The sequence below is a fragment of the Halictus rubicundus genome, unplaced genomic scaffold (genome assembly GCF_050948215.1).
Source record: "Halictus rubicundus isolate RS-2024b unplaced genomic scaffold, iyHalRubi1_principal scaffold0822, whole genome shotgun sequence".
NCBI lineage: Eukaryota > Metazoa > Arthropoda > Insecta > Hymenoptera > Halictidae > Halictus > Halictus rubicundus.
The window spans coordinates 27,501-40,000 of record NW_027489363.1 but is presented as its reverse complement, the minus strand read 5'-3'; positions in this window follow the sequence as shown (position 1 = coordinate 40,000).

The following is a 12,500-nucleotide window of genomic DNA, read 5'->3' as shown; positions in this document are numbered from 1 at the left end:
TATATCATAACACCAAACTCGCTACAATTATTATTTATCGAGTTATTAGCAAATAATGGACGGATGTGCTACTCCGTCGACAAAACTCTGGAAATTTTTCTAAGTCCCACCGCCAAGAGGAAACTTTTTCCCTATCGGTCCTAGACGATTTTCGACGTGATATCACTGTAATATAGACGGTTTCTAACAATATATATCATAACACCAAACTCGCTACAATTATTATTTATCGAGTTATTAGCAAATAATGGACGGATGTGCTACTCCGTCGACAAAACTCTGGAAATTTTTCTAAGTCCCACCGCCAAGAGGAAACTTTTTCCGTATCGGTCCTAGACGATTTTCGACGTGATATCACTGTAATATAGACGGTTTCTAACAATATATATCATAACACCAAACTCGCTACAATTATTATTTATCGAGTTATTAGCAAATAATGGACGGATGTGCTACTCCGTCGACAAAACTCTGGAAATTTTTCTAAGTCCCACCGCCAAGAGGAAACTTTTTCCCTATCGGTCCTAGACGATTTTCGACGTGATATCACTGTAATATAGACGGTTTCTAACAATATATATCATAACACCAAACTCGCTACAATTATTATTTATCGAGTTATTAGCAAATAATGGACGGATGTGCTACTCCGTCGACAAAACTCTGGAAATTTTTCTAAGTCCCACCGCTAAGAGGAAACTTTTTCCGTATCGGTCCTAGACGATTTTCGACGTGATATCACTGTAATATAGACGGTTTCTAACAATATATATCATAACACCAAACTCGCTACAATTATTATTTATCGAGTTATTAGCAAATAATGGACGGATGTGCTACTCCGTCGACAAAACTCTGGAAATTTTTCTAAGTCCCACCGCCAAGAGGAAACTTTTTCCCTATCGGTCCTAGACGATTTTCGACGTGATATCACTGTAATATAGACGGTTTCTAACAATATATATCATAACACCAAACTCGCTACAATTATTATTTATCGAGTTATTAGCAAATAATGGACGGATGTGCTACTCCGTCGACAAAACTCTGGAAATTTTTCTAAGTCCCACCGCCAAGAGGAAACTTTTTCCCTATCGGTCCTAGACGATTTTCGACGTGATATCACTGTAATATAGACGGTTTCTAACAATATATATCATAACACCAAACTCGCTACAATTATTATTTATCGAGTTATTAGCAAATAATGGACGGATGTGCTACTCCGTCGACAAAACTCTGGAAATTTTTCTAAGTCCCACCGCTAAGAGGAAACTTTTTCCGTATCGGTCCTAGACGATTTTCGACGTGATATCACTGTAATATAGACGGTTTCTAACAATATATATCATAACACCAAACTCGCTACAATTATTATTTATCGAGTTATTAGCAAATAATGGACGGATGTGCTACTCCGTCGACAAAACTCTGGAAATTTTTCTAAGTCCCACCGCCAAGAGGAAACTTTTTCCCTATCGGTCCTAGACGATTTTCGACGTGATATCACTGTAATATAGACGGTTTCTAACAATATATATCATAACACCAAACTCGCTACAATTATTATTTATCGAGTTATTAGCAAATAATGGACGGATGTGCTACTCCGTCGACAAAACTCTGGAAATTTTTCTAAGTCCCACCGCTAAGAGGAAACTTTTTCCGTATCGGTCCTAGACGATTTTCGACGTGATATCACTGTAATATAGACGGTTTCTAACAATATATATCATAACACCAAACTCGCTACAATTATTATTTATCGAGTTATTAGCAAATAATGGACGGATGTGCTACTCCGTCGGACGTTCGACGAAAATTTTTCTAAGTCCCACCGCCAAGAGGAAACTTTTTCCGTATCGGTCCTAGACGATTTTCGACGTGATATCACTGTAATATAGACGGTTTCTAACAATATATATCATAACACCAAACTCGCTACAATTATTATTTATCGAGTTATTAGCAAATAATGGACGGATGTGCTACTCCGTCGGACGTTCGACGAAAATTTTTCTAAGTCCCACCGCCAAGAGGAAACTTTTTCCCTATCGGTCCTAGACGATTTTCGACGTGATATCACTGTAATATAGACGGTTTCTAACAATATATATCATAACACCAAACTCGCTACAATTATTATTTATCGAGTTATTAGCAAATAATGGACGGATGTGCTACTCCGTCGACAAAACTCTGGAAATTTTTCTAAGTCCCACCGCCAAGAGGAAACTTTTTCCCTATCGGTCCTAGACGATTTTCGACGTGATATCACTGTAATATAGACGGTTTCTAACAATATATATCATAACACCAAACTCGCTACAATTATTATTTATCGAGTTATTAGCAAATAATGGACGGATGTGCTACTCCGTCGACAAAACTCTGGAAATTTTTCTAAGTCCCACCGCCAAGAGGAAACTTTTTCCGTATCGGTCCTAGACGATTTTCGACGTGATATCACTGTAATATAGACGGTTTCTAACAATATATATCATAACACCAAACTCGCTACAATTATTATTTATCGAGTTATTAGCAAATAATGGACGGATGTGCTACTCCGTCGACAAAACTCTGGAAATTTTTCTAAGTCCCACCGCCAAGAGGAAACTTTTTCCCTATCGGTCCTAGACGATTTTCGACGTGATATCACTGTAATATAGACGGTTTCTAACAATATATATCATAACACCAAACTCGCTACAATTATTATTTATCGAGTTATTAGCAAATAATGGACGGATGTGCTACTCCGTCGACAAAACTCTGGAAATTTTTCTAAGTCCCACCGCTAAGAGGAAACTTTTTCCGTATCGGTCCTAGACGATTTTCGACGTGATATCACTGTAATATAGACGATTTCTAGCAATATATATCATAACACCAAACTCGCTACAATTATTATTTATCGAGTTATTAGCAAATAATGGACGGATGTGCTACTCCGTCGACAAAACTCTGGAAATTTTTCTAAGTCCCACCGCCAAGAGGAAACTTTTTCCCTATCGGTCCTAGACGATTTTCGACGTGATATCACTGTAATATAGACGGTTTCTAACAATATATATCATAACACCAAACTCGCTACAATTATTATTTATCGAGTTATTAGCAAATAATGGACGGATGTGCTACTCCGTCGGACGTTCGACGAAAATTTTTCTAAGTCCCACCGCCAAGAGGAAACTTTTTCCGTATCGGTCCTAGACGATTTTCGACGTGATATCACTGTAATATAGACGGTTTCTAACAATATATATCATAACACCAAACTCGCTACAATTATTATTTATCGAGTTATTAGCAAATAATGGACGGATGTGCTACTCCGTCGGACGTTCGACGAAAATTTTTCTAAGTCCCACCGCCAAGAGGAAACTTTTTCCCTATCGGTCCTAGACGATTTTCGACGTGATATCACTGTAATATAGACGGTTTCTAACAATATATATCATAACACCAAACTCGCTACAATTATTATTTATCGAGTTATTAGCAAATAATGGACGGATGTGCTACTCCGTCGACAAAACTCTGGAAATTTTTCTAAGTCCCACCGCCAAGAGGAAACTTTTTCCCTATCGGTCCTAGACGATTTTCGACGTGATATCACTGTAATATAGACGGTTTCTAACAATATATATCATAACACCAAACTCGCTACAATTATTATTTATCGAGTTATTAGCAAATAATGGACGGATGTGCTACTCCGTCGACAAAACTCTGGAAATTTTTCTAAGTCCCACCGCCAAGAGGAAACTTTTTCCGTATCGGTCCTAGACGATTTTCGACGTGATATCACTGTAATATAGACGGTTTCTAACAATATATATCATAACACCAAACTCGCTACAATTATTATTTATCGAGTTATTAGCAAATAATGGACGGATGTGCTACTCCGTCGACAAAACTCTGGAAATTTTTCTAAGTCCCACCGCCAAGAGGAAACTTTTTCCCTATCGGTCCTAGACGATTTTCGACGTGATATCACTGTAATATAGACGGTTTCTAACAATATATATCATAACACCAAACTCGCTACAATTATTATTTATCGAGTTATTAGCAAATAATGGACGGATGTGCTACTCCGTCGACAAAACTCTGGAAATTTTTCTAAGTCCCACCGCTAAGAGGAAACTTTTTCCGTATCGGTCCTAGACGATTTTCGACGTGATATCACTGTAATATAGACGGTTTCTAACAATATATATCATAACACCAAACTCGCTACAATTATTATTTATCGAGTTATTAGCAAATAATGGACGGATGTGCTACTCCGTCGACAAAACTCTGGAAATTTTTCTAAGTCCCACCGCCAAGAGGAAACTTTTTCCCTATCGGTCCTAGACGATTTTCGACGTGATATCACTGTAATATAGACGGTTTCTAACAATATATATCATAACACCAAACTCGCTACAATTATTATTTATCGAGTTATTAGCAAATAATGGACGGATGTGCTACTCCGTCGACAAAACTCTGGAAATTTTTCTAAGTCCCACCGCCAAGAGGAAACTTTTTCCCTATCGGTCCTAGACGATTTTCGACGTGATATCACTGTAATATAGACGGTTTCTAACAATATATATCATAACACCAAACTCGCTACAATTATTATTTATCGAGTTATTAGCAAATAATGGACGGATGTGCTACTCCGTCGACAAAACTCTGGAAATTTTTCTAAGTCCCACCGCTAAGAGGAAACTTTTTCCGTATCGGTCCTAGACGATTTTCGACGTGATATCACTGTAATATAGACGGTTTCTAACAATATATATCATAACACCAAACTCGCTACAATTATTATTTATCGAGTTATTAGCAAATAATGGACGGATGTGCTACTCCGTCGACAAAACTCTGGAAATTTTTCTAAGTCCCACCGCCAAGAGGAAACTTTTTCCCTATCGGTCCTAGACGATTTTCGACGTGATATCACTGTAATATAGACGGTTTCTAACAATATATATCATAACACCAAACTCGCTACAATTATTATTTATCGAGTTATTAGCAAATAATGGACGGATGTGCTACTCCGTCGACAAAACTCTGGAAATTTTTCTAAGTCCCACCGCTAAGAGGAAACTTTTTCCGTATCGGTCCTAGACGATTTTCGACGTGATATCACTGTAATATAGACGGTTTCTAACAATATATATCATAACACCAAACTCGCTACAATTATTATTTATCGAGTTATTAGCAAATAATGGACGGATGTGCTACTCCGTCGGACGTTCGACGAAAATTTTTCTAAGTCCCACCGCCAAGAGGAAACTTTTTCCGTATCGGTCCTAGACGATTTTCGACGTGATATCACTGTAATATAGACGGTTTCTAACAATATATATCATAACACCAAACTCGCTACAATTATTATTTATCGAGTTATTAGCAAATAATGGACGGATGTGCTACTCCGTCGGACGTTCGACGAAAATTTTTCTAAGTCCCACCGCCAAGAGGAAACTTTTTCCCTATCGGTCCTAGACGATTTTCGACGTGATATCACTGTAATATAGACGGTTTCTAACAATATATATCATAACACCAAACTCGCTACAATTATTATTTATCGAGTTATTAGCAAATAATGGACGGATGTGCTACTCCGTCGACAAAACTCTGGAAATTTTTCTAAGTCCCACCGCCAAGAGGAAACTTTTTCCCTATCGGTCCTAGACGATTTTCGACGTGATATCACTGTAATATAGACGGTTTCTAACAATATATATCATAACACCAAACTCGCTACAATTATTATTTATCGAGTTATTAGCAAATAATGGACGGATGTGCTACTCCGTCGACAAAACTCTGGAAATTTTTCTAAGTCCCACCGCCAAGAGGAAACTTTTTCCGTATCGGTCCTAGACGATTTTCGACGTGATATCACTGTAATATAGACGGTTTCTAACAATATATATCATAACACCAAACTCGCTACAATTATTATTTATCGAGTTATTAGCAAATAATGGACGGATGTGCTACTCCGTCGACAAAACTCTGGAAATTTTTCTAAGTCCCACCGCCAAGAGGAAACTTTTTCCCTATCGGTCCTAGACGATTTTCGACGTGATATCACTGTAATATAGACGGTTTCTAACAATATATATCATAACACCAAACTCGCTACAATTATTATTTATCGAGTTATTAGCAAATAATGGACGGATGTGCTACTCCGTCGACAAAACTCTGGAAATTTTTCTAAGTCCCACCGCTAAGAGGAAACTTTTTCCGTATCGGTCCTAGACGATTTTCGACGTGATATCACTGTAATATAGACGGTTTCTAACAATATATATCATAACACCAAACTCGCTACAATTATTATTTATCGAGTTATTAGCAAATAATGGACGGATGTGCTACTCCGTCGACAAAACTCTGGAAATTTTTCTAAGTCCCACCGCCAAGAGGAAACTTTTTCCCTATCGGTCCTAGACGATTTTCGACGTGATATCACTGTAATATAGACGGTTTCTAACAATATATATCATAACACCAAACTCGCTACAATTATTATTTATCGAGTTATTAGCAAATAATGGACGGATGTGCTACTCCGTCGGACGTTCGACGAAAATTTTTCTAAGTCCCACCGCCAAGAGGAAACTTTTTCCCTATCGGTCCTAGACGATTTTCGACGTGATATCACTGTAATATAGACGGTTTCTAACAATATATATCATAACACCAAACTCGCTACAATTATTATTTATCGAGTTATTAGCAAATAATGGACGGATGTGCTACTCCGTCGGACGTTCGACGAAAATTTTTCTAAGTCCCACCGCCAAGAGGAAACTTTTTCCGTATCGGTCCTAGACGATTTTCGACGTGATATCACTGTAATATAGACGGTTTCTAACAATATATATCATAACACCAAACTCGCTACAATTATTATTTATCGAGTTATTAGCAAATAATGGACGGATGTGCTACTCCGTCGGACGTTCGACGAAAATTTTTCTAAGTCCCACCGCTAAGAGGAAACTTTTTCCGTATCGGTCCTAGACGATTTTCGACGTGATATCACTGTAATATAGACGGTTTCTAACAATATGTATCATAACACCAAACTCGCTACAATTATTATTTATCGAGTTATTAGCAAATAATGGACGGATGTGCTACTCCGTCGACAAAACTCTGGAAATTTTTCTAAGTCCCACCGCTAAGAGGAAACTTTTTCCGTATCGGTCCTAGACGATTTTCGACGTGATATCACTGTAATATAGACGGTTTCTAACAATATATATCATAACACCAAACTCGCTACAATTATTATTTATCGAGTTATTAGCAAATAATGGACGGATGTGCTACTCCGTCGGACGTTCGACGAAAATTTTTCTAAGTCCCACCGCCAAGAGGAAACTTTTTCCCTATCGGTCCTAGACGATTTTCGACGTGATATCACTGTAATATAGACGGTTTCTAACAATATATATCATAACACCAAACTCGCTACAATTATTATTTATCGAGTTATTAGCAAATAATGGACGGATGTGCTACTCCGTCGACAAAACTCTGGAAATTTTTCTAAGTCCCACCGCCAAGAGGAAACTTTTTCCCTATCGGTCCTAGACGATTTTCGACGTGATATCACTGTAATATAGACGGTTTCTAACAATATATATCATAACACCAAACTCGCTACAATTATTATTTATCGAGTTATTAGCAAATAATGGACGGATGTGCTACTCCGTCGACAAAACTCTGGAAATTTTTCTAAGTCCCACCGCCAAGAGGAAACTTTTTCCCTATCGGTCCTAGACGATTTTCGACGTGATATCACTGTAATATAGACGGTTTCTAACAATATATATCATAACACCAAACTCGCTACAATTATTATTTATCGAGTTATTAGCAAATAATGGACGGATGTGCTACTCCGTCGACAAAACTCTGGAAATTTTTCTAAGTCCCACCGCTAAGAGGAAACTTTTTCCGTATCGGTCCTAGACGATTTTCGACGTGATATCACTGTAATATAGACGGTTTCTAACAATATATATCATAACACCAAACTCGCTACAATTATTATTTATCGAGTTATTAGCAAATAATGGACGGATGTGCTACTCCGTCGACAAAACTCTGGAAATTTTTCTAAGTCCCACCGCCAAGAGGAAACTTTTTCCCTATCGGTCCTAGACGATTTTCGACGTGATATCACTGTAATATAGACGGTTTCTAACAATATATATCATAACACCAAACTCGCTACAATTATTATTTATCGAGTTATTAGCAAATAATGGACGGATGTGCTACTCCGTCGGACGTTCGACGAAAATTTTTCTAAGTCCCACCGCCAAGAGGAAACTTTTTCCCTATCGGTCCTAGACGATTTTCGACGTGATATCACTGTAATATAGACGGTTTCTAACAATATATATCATAACACCAAACTCGCTACAATTATTATTTATCGAGTTATTAGCAAATAATGGACGGATGTGCTACTCCGTCGGACGTTCGACGAAAATTTTTCTAAGTCCCACCGCCAAGAGGAAACTTTTTCCGTATCGGTCCTAGACGATTTTCGACGTGATATCACTGTAATATAGACGGTTTCTAACAATATATATCATAACACCAAACTCGCTACAATTATTATTTATCGAGTTATTAGCAAATAATGGACGGATGTGCTACTCCGTCGGACGTTCGACGAAAATTTTTCTAAGTCCCACCGCCAAGAGGAAACTTTTTCCCTATCGGTCCTAGACGATTTTCGACGTGATATCACTGTAATATAGACGGTTTCTAACAATATATATCATAACACCAAACTCGCTACAATTATTATTTATCGAGTTATTAGCAAATAATGGACGGATGTGCTACTCCGTCGACAAAACTCTGGAAATTTTTCTAAGTCCCACCGCCAAGAGGAAACTTTTTCCCTATCGGTCCTAGACGATTTTCGACGTGATATCACTGTAATATAGACGGTTTCTAACAATATATATCATAACACCAAACTCGCTACAATTATTATTTATCGAGTTATTAGCAAATAATGGACGGATGTGCTACTCCGTCGACAAAACTCTGGAAATTTTTCTAAGTCCCACCGCCAAGAGGAAACTTTTTCCGTATCGGTCCTAGACGATTTTCGACGTGATATCACTGTAATATAGACGGTTTCTAACAATATATATCATAACACCAAACTCGCTACAATTATTATTTATCGAGTTATTAGCAAATAATGGACGGATGTGCTACTCCGTCGACAAAACTCTGGAAATTTTTCTAAGTCCCACCGCCAAGAGGAAACTTTTTCCCTATCGGTCCTAGACGATTTTCGACGTGATATCACTGTAATATAGACGGTTTCTAACAATATATATCATAACACCAAACTCGCTACAATTATTATTTATCGAGTTATTAGCAAATAATGGACGGATGTGCTACTCCGTCGACAAAACTCTGGAAATTTTTCTAAGTCCCACCGCTAAGAGGAAACTTTTTCCGTATCGGTCCTAGACGATTTTCGACGTGATATCACTGTAATATAGACGGTTTCTAACAATATATATCATAACACCAAACTCGCTACAATTATTATTTATCGAGTTATTAGCAAATAATGGACGGATGTGCTACTCCGTCGGACGTTCGACGAAAATTTTTCTAAGTCCCACCGCCAAGAGGAAACTTTTTCCGTATCGGTCCTAGACGATTTTCGACGTGATATCACTGTAATATAGACGGTTTCTAACAATATATATCATAACACCAAACTCGCTACAATTATTATTTATCGAGTTATTAGCAAATAATGGACGGATGTGCTACTCCGTCGGACGTTCGACGAAAATTTTTCTAAGTCCCACCGCCAAGAGGAAACTTTTTCCCTATCGGTCCTAGACGATTTTCGACGTGATATCACTGTAATATAGACGGTTTCTAACAATATATATCATAACACCAAACTCGCTACAATTATTATTTATCGAGTTATTAGCAAATAATGGACGGATGTGCTACTCCGTCGACAAAACTCTGGAAATTTTTCTAAGTCCCACCGCCAAGAGGAAACTTTTTCCCTATCGGTCCTAGACGATTTTCGACGTGATATCACTGTAATATAGACGGTTTCTAACAATATATATCATAACACCAAACTCGCTACAATTATTATTTATCGAGTTATTAGCAAATAATGGACGGATGTGCTACTCCGTCGACAAAACTCTGGAAATTTTTCTAAGTCCCACCGCCAAGAGGAAACTTTTTCCGTATCGGTCCTAGACGATTTTCGACGTGATATCACTGTAATATAGACGGTTTCTAACAATATATATCATAACACCAAACTCGCTACAATTATTATTTATCGAGTTATTAGCAAATAATGGACGGATGTGCTACTCCGTCGACAAAACTCTGGAAATTTTTCTAAGTCCCACCGCCAAGAGGAAACTTTTTCCCTATCGGTCCTAGACGATTTTCGACGTGATATCACTGTAATATAGACGGTTTCTAACAATATATATCATAACACCAAACTCGCTACAATTATTATTTATCGAGTTATTAGCAAATAATGGACGGATGTGCTACTCCGTCGACAAAACTCTGGAAATTTTTCTAAGTCCCACCGCTAAGAGGAAACTTTTTCCGTATCGGTCCTAGACGATTTTCGACGTGATATCACTGTAATATAGACGGTTTCTAACAATATATATCATAACACCAAACTCGCTACAATTATTATTTATCGAGTTATTAGCAAATAATGGACGGATGTGCTACTCCGTCGACAAAACTCTGGAAATTTTTCTAAGTCCCACCGCCAAGAGGAAACTTTTTCCCTATCGGTCCTAGACGATTTTCGACGTGATATCACTGTAATATAGACGGTTTCTAACAATATATATCATAACACCAAACTCGCTACAATTATTATTTATCGAGTTATTAGCAAATAATGGACGGATGTGCTACTCCGTCGGACGTTCGACGAAAATTTTTCTAAGTCCCACCGCCAAGAGGAAACTTTTTCCCTATCGGTCCTAGACGATTTTCGACGTGATATCACTGTAATATAGACGGTTTCTAACAATATATATCATAACACCAAACTCGCTACAATTATTATTTATCGAGTTATTAGCAAATAATGGACGGATGTGCTACTCCGTCGGACGTTCGACGAAAATTTTTCTAAGTCCCACCGCCAAGAGGAAACTTTTTCCGTATCGGTCCTAGACGATTTTCGACGTGATATCACTGTAATATAGACGGTTTCTAACAATATATATCATAACACCAAACTCGCTACAATTATTATTTATCGAGTTATTAGCAAATAATGGACGGATGTGCTACTCCGTCGGACGTTCGACGAAAATTTTTCTAAGTCCCACCGCTAAGAGGAAACTTTTTCCGTATCGGTCCTAGACGATTTTCGACGTGATATCACTGTAATATAGACGGTTTCTAACAATATGTATCATAACACCAAACTCGCTACAATTATTATTTATCGAGTTATTAGCAAATAATGGACGGATGTGCTACTCCGTCGACAAAACTCTGGAAATTTTTCTAAGTCCCACCGCTAAGAGGAAACTTTTTCCGTATCGGTCCTAGACGATTTTCGACGTGATATCACTGTAATATAGACGGTTTCTAACAATATATATCATAACACCAAACTCGCTACAATTATTATTTATCGAGTTATTAGCAAATAATGGACGGATGTGCTACTCCGTCGACAAAACTCTGGAAATTTTTCTAAGTCCCACCGCTAAGAGGAAACTTTTTCCGTATCGGTCCTAGACGATTTTCGACGTGATATCACTGTAATATAGACGGTTTCTAACAATATATATCATAACACCAAACTCGCTACAATTATTATTTATCGAGTTATTAGCAAATAATGGACGGATGTGCTACTCCGTCGACAAAACTCTGGAAATTTTTCTAAGTCCCACCGCCAAGAGGAAACTTTTTCCCTATCGGTCCTAGACGATTTTCGACGTGATATCACTGTAATATAGACGGTTTCTAACAATATATATCATAACACCAAACTCGCTACAATTATTATTTATCGAGTTATTAGCAAATAATGGACGGATGTGCTACTCCGTCGGACGTTCGACGAAAATTTTTCTAAGTCCCACCGCCAAGAGGAAACTTTTTCCCTATCGGTCCTAGACGATTTTCGACGTGATATCACTGTAATATAGACGGTTTCTAACAATATATATCATAACACCAAACTCGCTACAATTATTATTTATCGAGTTATTAGCAAATAATGGACGGATGTGCTACTCCGTCGGACGTTCGACGAAAATTTTTCTAAGTCCCACCGCCAAGAGGAAACTTTTTCCGTATCGGTCCTAGACGATTTTCGACGTGATATCACTGTAATATAGACGGTTTCTAACAATATATATCATAACACCAAACTC